The sequence below is a fragment of the Myzus persicae genome, unplaced genomic scaffold (assembly GCF_001856785.1).
Source record: "Myzus persicae strain clone G006 unplaced genomic scaffold, MPER_G0061.0, whole genome shotgun sequence".
NCBI lineage: Eukaryota > Metazoa > Arthropoda > Insecta > Hemiptera > Aphididae > Myzus > Myzus persicae.
The window spans coordinates 69,112-81,488 of NW_019104025.1; the positions used below are offsets into that span (position 1 = coordinate 69,112).

A 12,377-nucleotide genomic window follows, 5' to 3' on the forward strand; every position below is an offset into this window, starting at 1 on the left:
ATAACAAGACTCATTCTATGACTAGACTCAATTAGTTTCTCTGTTACCTTAACTACATCATTTTCTTCAGAATCTTTTAGTATTACTATTAATACTATTTCATCTACGTACGCAAATATTATAATATTGCCATTCAGCTCCATCAAAATTCTGTATTCAAAGATGTGTATCGTATTATTAAAAAAGTAATTGTAATTAAGTAATTGAAAAAAAAATGTATAAATATTTGACTAATTTCGTGTACCTAAGTTTATACTTAATATTTATCCAAAAAAAAAAAATGTTTAAATTACATAGTACATATAGGTTATGGTAATTAATAAATATTATATATTCGTATATTTTTGTATTACACATTTGTTGCCCCATCTCGGGTTACCTTTTAAAAATATATTATATTTCATTTGTAGACGGGTAATAGAATGTAACCAGGTAGATAAAATGGCCTAATTACCAACCACCCTTATAATTATTCTGACCACCAAAGGTATAGTTAGGTACGATGCTAAATTCAGTGATTGAAAGACAAAAGCATCCAAATAGTAGATACAGCAGAGCTAGTTCCCGGATGTTTTATTTTTATCTAAAATAAATTATACTTAATGGATTGATATCTTGTCACTACCCATTACAATCCTTTAACTCGCATGTTCCTCAATATCAATCGCGTTTTTGTTTAACGTTTAAAATTCCATTTCATGGTATATCCTATTATAGTTATAACTTATAATAATCCCCTTGGCCAAATAGCCAGAGGATTTAATGCCATGATAAATTTTGATTTGTTTAATATTAAAGACCTATTATATCCATCAAACCCTTGTTTTTCAGTTCATGTTCATTTGTATTTTATTGAATCATTTTTAAAATTTTAAGTATCTATGTTCTATATTAAATTTATATTTATTTTTGAATTTATATAATATTATATTTAGTTTACTTAACTTAATTTACTATTACTATTTACTATTTTTATTAACTTTTATTTGTATTATATTGTGTTAATGTTAAGATACAATTGAATTACGTTTTGCACTTGAGCCCTCATGGCAGTTTATTCAAAGGTTAGATTAGGTTAGGTTATTAAACCAAAAACAGTTTCTGTATTTGACGTAACAACATTTAACGATAACAAATAAATAGGTAAATTGAAAAACCTACCTTAAGATTAATATTTGAAATGAATAACAATAAAATCGTGAAGAGTTTACCCGTTCATATTATCATTCTAACGTTGAACAGTTATAATGAAAAGAGCAAAAATGTTTGTAAAATAGTGCCACAGCATAAAAATATTAAGTATTATCGTCGTTTCATATTATTCATATTATAATATGATATGCCACCCTATACATTACGTATACTACTAGTTATATCTACAGCATTATTATATTGTTATTGTGGAAGACAATAGTTGGGTGCAATGTGAATTTGGCAAATGCAAAGACAAAAGCACCCGAGTAGAGGACGCGTTTTAAATTTTATAGATAACGGTGTTGTACTATATAGCATATAACATAATAATATTATATTTTAATATCGTAATTCGATTTAGATAATAATATACGCGTACAACAAAAATTGTATACCTATAACAAAAATAGTAAAATGACTATACACATAAAACCAGTATGTAGTTTATGAGATGAATTCACGGCAATATACCTGTGGGCCACACTTACGGATTATCGTAAAATTCGGAAACAGTGAAAAAGGATGATCGCCTTACATTCCACGATTCAGTTAGATTTTACGCGCATATTGTTTACTCGCACAAATAACGATATTTTCTCAGTTTCTATATTACTTGCAACCACCATAATGTAATTTCAAAAAATTAACATTGTTCGGTATATTATAACATATTATAGGTAGTATTGTAATGTGTACATTGCGATATCGATAAAGTTCAATAACAACACATATCCGATTTTTATTTTTAAGTTCTGTGTAGTTGAAGAAAATATGGATAATGGCGCACATATCTGCCCTCGATACAGCGTTACAAAACATGATGGTTATTGATATTAGATTTTAGATTTCTTTAATTAGAACTTTATGTGATTTTAACTGAGCAACGTTGAATTAGTTAGCTACTGGATACGCTTAAAAATAAAATTTATAAAATATAAGAAAATTATTTTATAATAATATATTTTATTATCATATAAGATAAATTTTTGAATTTGGAAGTTATTAAAAATTGCTTAGAAAATGTTGATAAAATACTAAAATCCAGGGGCAAAAATTACAAAACTAATGTTTATTTATAAACTTTCAATAAGCGAAAGTCATTAGAGTCTCCTTTGATATTCAACAAGAAATATATCAGATCTGACTTCTGTAATATCCACATACATTTGATTGTGAATTTCAACATCAGACACCAATTAAATCCAATTAGTTGTCACAAAATAGTTTTTTTTTTACATGGTAGGTATCCATAATCAAATATATTTATGTACAAAAATAGTTACTTTTTCGCAACTTTTATCTACAATACTTCCTGCGATAATTAATACATGATGAATTCTAAATAAATTTGGACAATTCTGAATTACATTAAATCTGTTACATTGAAATAATATATGTTAACAGACAAAAAAAAACATGATTTATTATATAATTTTAATTGAATAATTTAATGATACAATCATTATGATTGCATTTTCATTCCAAATCATATTTCAATATAATTTAACTCATATTTTTCATTTTTAATATTAAAATACTATTTAATACGTAGTTGTATAAAAGTTTTTGACTTGTTGGAATGTCTAAATGTGTCAATGTAAAGGTATGAAAATGAATTTATTGAATTGCTTTATGGTATAGAATTCGTATTATTGTATTTATATGGCAGTAAAATTAACATCGTGTGTGCAATTATTATCGCCAGTTTGATTAATAAGCATCAATCGGCGATAAAAAAATATAATATATTTTTTACACATGAGCTGTAATTTATTGACGTTCAATATTGTAATTACTAGTTTGAATTAAAACGTTTCAGTCGTTTCAATTAAACGTTGTTTGCGTGCTATTTTTGTAAGTACCTATTTTTCTTCTTTTTTTTTTTATTGCGTTCACTAAAAATGTATCGAAGCATATCAAAATTTGGCAGGTGTATTGATTCGATGGCCATTTCAATACACAGTTTCATAAAACTCATTTCCACAAGTATTTTTTGTCAATTTTTCAATTCGGTAATTTGAGCGCAATGAAAGCAGTCATTATACACAATAATATATAATTTGATCAAACATCAATCCATACAATTTACAAACAAAGAATTACCTACATTTTACAGTTTCCAATACTTAGGAGTGTGCAGGGTTTCGGTCGAGGGCAGTGAATATTTTTACCAGCCTATTTTTTTCAAACCATTTATAGTTAACATTTTTAAATTTTAACTCAATAAAGACCAAATTTAAACTTTGACCTTTGTTGACATCTTGTCTATAGACTATAATATTACATCTTCCCATTAAATAGTTAAACGCGATAATACAATAATAGATGTATAATGAATGTATCCAAAATAACATAATTATGCACATCTAAATTCTATAAACACATTTTTTTCGAACTAATACCTACACTTTCATTTGCTTGGACTTTTTCTGCACAATCCTTACATTTTTTTAAATTAATAATTTCAAAAACAAAATACTTTGATTTATTAAACGTTGTCCGTTAACATTCAAATAACAAAACAACGTGACGTAATATTATACGAGAGTATGCAATCACAACAGCAAGCCAACGCGACAAATCGAATATAAAGCCATTACTGCCATAGATTGAGGGGACGGTAGTAATGACATGAATATTATTATGTTCTATAGTATCTGTGTATTGTATCGTTATGATTGGACACCAGCAATCCTAGTTATTTAAGTTCATGATCAATTATATCATATTTACGTCACATAAATATATTTTAATAAATGTAAATATTAATAATAATATACTGTTTAAAAATTATAAAATGTAATGTGCTTAATGTACTTCTTTAGAAACGCCAATAACTAACTGTGATGTTTGAAGCGTATTTTTAATTAAAAAAAAATAATAATAGTAATATACAGTAGTCTGTGTTAAAGATCGATCTATTTAAAGCCAGAAAAGATTAACTTGGTAATTCAATGCACTTTTTGGATAACCGACTAATTTTTTACTCAGCATTTTAAGATGCCTAGCTCGAGCCTATTCGGCCCTTGGAAGTCAATTCAAAGAGTCCATGCCGTGCAGGGACAGCAAGAGCATACCCTGCTCCCCCATCCTCACTCTTATGTTCAAATGGCTGTACGGCATATAACATATTAGTAATTACTGATTACCAAAATAAAATATCACGAAGTCTCGCTAATAAAGATCAATGATGTGGCATTTCTTGTTTATCCGACTACAATAATAGTTTTGCAATATTTAACGATTAAGTTAATATAATAAGTAGGTAGTTTTTAGTATTATATTCACATAACGAAAATATTCTTACATTTATTACGTTTTAAGAAATGACGTATTTTATTCAAGTTGTAAGTCTAAATAATTAAGTTATTACTATATCCAGGTAATATCTACTTGTTTTCATAACTTCTACATTATTATTATTATTTATATTCATATTCAATTTTTTGTTAGAATATTTTTAATTATTCAAGAACAAAAACCACTTGTGTGGAGTTGGCTTCAAAAAATGATTCGATTACCATAAAATAATTTGTTAGTTGTTTCCTTCTTGTATTTGAGTCAAGTATCTAGTTATCCTCTCCATCCAAAAAAAGTTAATTGACCCTAAACAATTTTTAACCCATTTCTTTAATTAATTTGTGATAAAGTTTTTAAAATGTGTTACCTACTTACTACTTAGGTTCTTAATTAAATAGGTATAGAATTTAAAAAAATCATATCTAGGAATTAAACTATTATAATTAAGTGGTTCATAATTATAGTAATCAATTAAAATCTATAAAAATGTAACAAAATTATTTTAAACTACTGACTGTTAATGTCTAAAAAGTGAACATTTCCGGAAAAAAAACATTTAAATAGCTATAAAATCTGCAAGGATGTCTCTTGGATCAAATATCAAACATATTGAAAATTAAACATAATTAGGTATTTATAATATGAGTTATAAATTCCAATTAATACTACAACACAATATTTACACAGACCATTTATAAATGCACATTGAAATGTATAATCTTATTATCTTAATGTTTAATCTTACTATTTCATAGTAATTGTATGGATTTAACTCGGAATTAATACCCTCAGTCCTCAGAGTGTAATAAATCGTATTGTATTGTATGTAATAGTACCTACAATAATGTAAAAGAAACATAAATAAAATAAACCAATATATTTTATTATATAATCATTAATAGCCAACGAATATTGCAACTACAAACTTAGTTGACAAAATCGTGGACATTCGTAAAATATTGTTTTTAAGAAAATTCAAGGATATGTACCGCCAAAATGTTGGTAAATGATCCGATAAAAAAGACTAAACGACTATGTTATAAATTATAATTTATAAGTTAGTCATCTGTTTAACGTTAATATTGCTACTAAAAAAAGAAGAAGCCATTTCATATTGTTTATTTTTAAAACCCTAAAAAAGACACCCCTAAAATAATGTAAAATAAAACTTGGATATAATATTCAAATATCATAAAACTTTTATCATCAACAATAGTTTGGTCATTTAAAATTAAAGTTAATGATTCTTTTACGATATAGATAAATGATAGTTATCTATGTTTATCTATGTTTAATACAAAATTAACCTTACTATGATAATTAACCAGATAAATTTTTTTTAAACATTTTTTTTTTTTACAAGGGTATTGTGATGTCATTGAAAAACAACATTCAATGACCACATAATACACAATATACACGGGTTACGAAGCAGAACATTTTTCGGAGTATTTCGGTACATGAAAATCGAATTTCGAATGAGTAGGTAGTTAACAGTATTTGTATTCTCTCTTTTACTACCGAAGGTCGAGTTGCGTTTTAATACTGCACCGTATTAATATAAAATGCTATTTCAAACGTATCTTGTTGAAAAATTACTATAGATTTCTCATAAGAATAAACTATCATTGTGTTATTCCGGGAGAAAATGTCACTAGCAGGAAATAGCATACCCGTCTACACCTATTCCGGTAATGCACGTGATTTTGACGTTAACATATAAGGACCCACGTCCATTTCACATGGCCAACAGGGCTACACGAACACGTTTACGCACATAATAATATAGTAATATGTCACGTAACCTTTGGCCATGTATACATATTACCTATTTACCGCTATGCGCGAATATTTGTTACCGTGTCGTAAATAATTTATACTCGTAACCATGCAAGGTATCTATTATAATATTATACTCGTTTATTTTACGCGTCTGTATCTGTTATTGTTATTATTATTATTATTATTGTTATTATTTTTATTATTATTACTATTATTATTTCCGGAATTCAGTGGCCTCGTTTTAGAACAAGTGGGGCAAAATGATTACCAGCCCTTTAAAAAAAAAAATAATCCAATTACTCTGTTAACTTGTTGTCTCTGTCTTAAGGAGTTACTACTCATCCTACATCGCCTAAAAATATATAACTGTTACATAAAAATAATAACATAATACAATATTCAAACACTCGATACATCGTTATCCAAACTATTAAAATGTAAAAAACTATAGGTATAGCAATGTATAATTTATGTGTAGTTAAAAGTAATAAATTAAAATAATACAAATTACGACAACAATATTATAGACAATATACAACTAAGTGTATTATAATAGTAATTAATTATAACAGGGAAGCAAACCAATCAAACGATTGAAAATACAAAGGATTAATCACAATAGAAAAAAAAAATAAGCTACAAAAATGAATATACAAGAACATATTATACATTATACAAGAATGTTAATTAAACGCCGATAGTTATTTTGAACCGATCTCACTGACAAACAACTCTTCGTCATGCCCGAGAATACGTGTCAAATGTCCACCTTCCCGCCCTCTGAAAATGACGCATTTTTTGAAATTATACCCTCTAAACGTAAAAGTTGGTTGTACGAACACTAGCTCGCATAATATATAGACACACTTGTACAATAATAATATGTAATCATAATACGTTATGTTATAATATACGTAATATGTTCTATCTACCCGTTTTCCGAAATAATGAGAGGCAGCAATGGCAGAAGACGTAATGATGCGATCGTAATTTGGGGGGAGGGGGTGCGACGTTGAGAAAGGTCTACGGCTATATTTCCCAGAGGAAATCGTCGACTCATGAGTTTTATGTACTAAGTAAAAGAAAGCGCGCATATGAAATCATCATGTAACGCCGCATATGAAACAGACCGGAAATCAAAATATAGAAGATTATAATACACTCGGACAGCTCTTGCCACCACAGCTGTCGTTGTTGATTTCGTACACGCGGTCATACCATGCATCCCACCCACTTGTAGATGTAATCGAGTATTATTTTCGGAATGTAAACGTGTATAATTTTGAACATTTTTACCGTACGTTATTTCCAAAATAGAACTTGTGCTTTAAGTTAGATCGCACTGTAGTTGTCAAGTATCAACTTTTTAGATATCATAATAATATACCTGATGATATTTTTTTTTTGGAATATAACCATACTTTCTATACATTTTTTTTCTTTTAAATCAACAATATTGTTCAACAGTACAGATCATTTATTAGTTTTGTTCTTTAACTTAATAATGTATAACAATATAATGTTTCAATCAGCTTGTATGCATAACCAATAGTGATGAAAATTTAGATTTATCAAACGAATGTAGCGTATATTATAATATACACTTAAAATACCATTATAATACGTTATTTAAGAATATATCCCGAGCCACGTTTATATTATATGAATTCGAAAAAGAGTAAAATTCCCTTTAAAAAAGCAGTATATTATGTTATCTATTATCTATTTCAACCTCATGGTTTGTATAATTAATAATTTAGCCATTGATTTAATTTTATCAATGTATAATATACATATTATGGTATAATGTATACAGGTAAGTATAATATTTATTCATAAGTAACTATTGACTAAATGTCGTTACATATTTATATCAGTAACCTATTCATATTATACTTTCATTGTAATATTTATTTTATCAATATGAAAAATATTAAAACCATAAATTGGTATACATCTTATTATTTCCATGTTTAAATAATAGTTGGACAAATAAAATAGAATAATAAATACAAAAAAAGCAGGTGAGTGGATGTCGCTCAGGTGTACATTGGGTGACTAGAAAGTCGCTGTAATGGATGGTATTAAATTTGAATCGATGATATAATATTATTGTATACGAAAAACGATCCTGAGCAGAGACAGTAGGCCAGTATAGTATATTTTATATTTTTATTACTTACTTACTATTAATAAGGTAGGTGGTAAGTTAAATTAACATAATTCATAATATTATTCTTAAATTATCATTGATGCTGAAAAAATATTAAATACTTATACTTATGTAAAATCGGACTGTTTTGGAACCGGATTACAACAAAACGACCAAAATCGTTTTTGTTTAGGTATATTAATATATAATTTTTTTTTTTTTTTGATAAAGGTAGACGAACTTATATGGAATTTTGTATTAAATTTTAAATCTTAAACATAAAAAGAAAATATTGTAACTCAAAATAATTTGCTAATTTCCGCGATTTTTTCAAATTTTGTCAAAATTCTGAATTCAAACTCACATAAAAATATATTGTGGATTTACTCTCAATTTGTTTTTTAATTTCTACAAACGACAACTTACGAGGAATCTTGTATTTTATTTTCAAGTAAAAAAAACAAATAATAATTGAAAATTGCATATGCGTATAAATAATTCAATACGAGTCAAAATATTTTGAAAACTATATGGTGTGTAAAAAAAGCAAACACAAACATTCAGTGAAAATGCCATGTATCTACGGTCTAGAGTTACACTAAAAACCAAAATCAATTTTTTCGAAAACTGGTTTTCCTAAAAAATTCCCGTTTTCCCTTAATTTTTTGTTTGTTTTTCCTTTTCACATTTGAAAAGTATTGGGAATTTTAAATTTTTACCTCTCCCGAACGCATCAACTAGATTCATATTTCGACCAGAAAAGTTGCTGTTGAAGCAAATTTAAGTACTTTTACTGCCAAAAACCGTGATGAAAGTCACCAAATTAAAAATGAAAAAAAAACACACATCATTGTAAAATCTATACATTCATCACTCAGCTCAAAATCTAAAATAGTCAAAATACAAAAAACAGCAGTGTCGTATCTAACAATATTATTAAAGAGATTAAATTTATTATTTTCTATTATAAATTTACAAATCATTACTTTTTACATTTTTTAATTGTCTAATTTATTACGTTGGTTGTTGGTTAGGTAACTGAACGTAATATCACGAAAAATCCTTCAACCATAATTTTATTAAATAGCTTTAAAAACACGATTTCCAATTTAAAAGTTAATTATTTTCATGAAAATTTGAATAATCAAATTTGAATATCTGAGATTTATTTCATAATGATAAATAAAATTGTTTAGGGTACTCCTCGTAGTCAAGTACTATACTAATTATGTATATAATACGAGCACCATACCTGATTTATATTTGTATGTATTATGTTGGAAATAACTCAAATAACAGCATAATAATGATGTTATTTAAACAAAACCAAATTAAAAATAAACAAAGACATAAACAAATTTACCTATGTAACTAAAACAAATTTGTGATGCATATATACATATCCACATGTATTCATGTATATTTTATTTGTAGTTTTTGTAAATATTATAGTACTTATATAGCAAAAAATATATAAAATCATGAATAATATTTAAAAAAACCAATTAACAACTAACGATATACAAATATATAAATGGAATTAGAAAATAACAATCTCACATTATATTGTACTTATAATTGTATATCATACATGATATTATAATATGATGTATAGACTATGTGATACAGAAAAAAAGTCAAAGTATTTTATCAATAAGACTTAACTAATTATTTTTTTTTAAATAATCTGCATGTTTTTAACTATTTTAACTAAAAATAATAAAATAAACGCATTTTATGTTTGTTTATGTGGATATAGGTAGTTGGGCATTTGTAATATTTGGATACTAGGTGTCATGGTTGGGTGTATTATCATTTTATTTTCATTTAGGTATACTTTTAATAAATAATTATGTATATTTTACGGCCAATGACGACAATTTTGATATTTACGTTAAAGCCCGGCCAATGTCGAAAATTATCTTGTACAATACAAATTTACGTAAATGACCGGTAATTTACGTAAATGGCGATACATAATGGTTAATGTTGTAAAATCGGGTATTTTTTTATCATTTACGTCAATTCCCAACTCCTGTTGGACGTTGCTGTAAATTATACATTTAAACATACGGGTCACTGTTAAGTGTCAGTCTTACGTTACACGTATGGATATCATACTATAATAACTCTAATTCTTCAGTTTTTAAAACAGATGAGTTTTGAATAAAGAATATATCAACTATAAAATCCCTAATTTTTTTGGAATACAAGTTTTAGACAGGAATCGGAATGAACATAATTATTTATCACGAAAACAGGAATAAGTTAGTGTTATTCGGTTGAAAATGAATTAAAACATTGACAAACCATTAATTTTGTCTAATGCAAACCTCTAATACCAAATAAAATCTACACAAATTAATACGTATAATAGTTCATTCGCAATTAATGTAAGTCTTGTTCTACCTCAGTCTTGAGCCTAGAGAAACACTCTAGAGTACAATGTTATCGTATACAGAACTGACCAATAACAATTATCCGTATCGACTAATTAATTTCCTACCCTAAATTCCAAATAACCTAATAGCCAACTCGAATCACTTGGTTATACGATTCTTCACATTCAGAAGATTTATTCTCAAATAAAGAAGAAGAATTCTTCAATAAATTAATACTACAGTACGTCAGTACGTCAATACACCAGCCATGTTTCATTCCGAGTAAATTCCATACATTTTAAATATTCAAACCAAATTTACAGGAATCGGGGAACGAAATTTGAAAAAGTAGCCTGATCGATTTCAAGTAGACATAATAACAAATCCGAATCAGTTTTCAAAAGTATAATCGTATTACTTAAAAATAATCCACTTGACAAAGTTTCATCACCCATCTTAATAACCTAATAATCTTTTAGTTTGGTTTGCTGTCAAAAAGAATATATAAAAGATTTTTCGTCATAGCAATCTAATTACAACGCATTTTCCATACTCCATATAAGTTTTGAAATTATAAAAATATATGGACGGAAATTACAAGGTTAAATACCTTTATGACTTCATGTGTAGGTACCTACAAACGTTCCCTAGTTATTTTTTAGGTGTAGTATGTATATTATGAAGACACTTAAAGTTTTTAAACAAATTATAATTAAAAAAATAATTCACCGAAAAAATAATACTAAAAATGGATATAATTCTACTTTGCAGTGGACATCCTATTTGCTAAAATATTTTTTTTGATCTTATGCAGTTTCTTATATTTGTTTCACGATTTTATTTTCTGTTTAGTATTGGGTTTAAATTGAATCGAACTAGCACTAAGGCTCTATATATTGTACTATAAAGTTCCCAGTTGATTTGTATTTTATAATCGCACAAAACGGACTATCGTTATAACCGTTAAATTGTTATAATATTATAATATTACATAATATAATGCTACGATAAACTATTCTTTAAGATGATAAAAAATACCTTTGTTCCACCACCGTTTAAAAAAATAGGTACTTACCGAATCCGAATCTCGCTTCGATTGACAAATTATATTTTTGAAAGCAATTCAAAATTCGTTAAACATGGAAATAAAAATAGCAAAAATCTATTGAAACATCTAATGCGGTAGGCGAGACCGGCAACAGCTGTAGTTGGTGTGGCGACTCTATTACCACTCCGACCAGTGTTGTAAAGAAAAAATTATCGTATTATTGCGTGCGACCTTTGTTATCCATCGTAGAAATATATATGTTCTATCTATGTTTTTATCTTCCATGCAAAGCGCTGAGTTGGTAAACCTATAGCGTAATATGTAGTATTTTTTGTTCATTTCGGAACACGTAGCTTGTGTTTTATTTTTATTTCAAACTAATAAAGCTGCATTCAGCCTGCCACGTCGTGTGTACGAGGTCGTGGTAACTATGGTTACAACTGGTAACTAAATTGGTTTAAAAGTTGAGCTAATTCTTGGTATATTCGGTTGCAACTTGGTTATTACGCGTGATACCAAC

General features: G+C 27.2%; 1 protein-coding gene across 1 annotated transcript in view; it reads left to right on the top strand.

The window, feature by feature from the left end:
* The window catches only part of LOC111037747 (glycine receptor subunit beta-type 4-like), a 145,116-nt gene that overhangs the window by 58,456 nt on the left and 74,283 nt on the right, over positions 1-12,377 (top strand). The window lies entirely within an intron of this gene.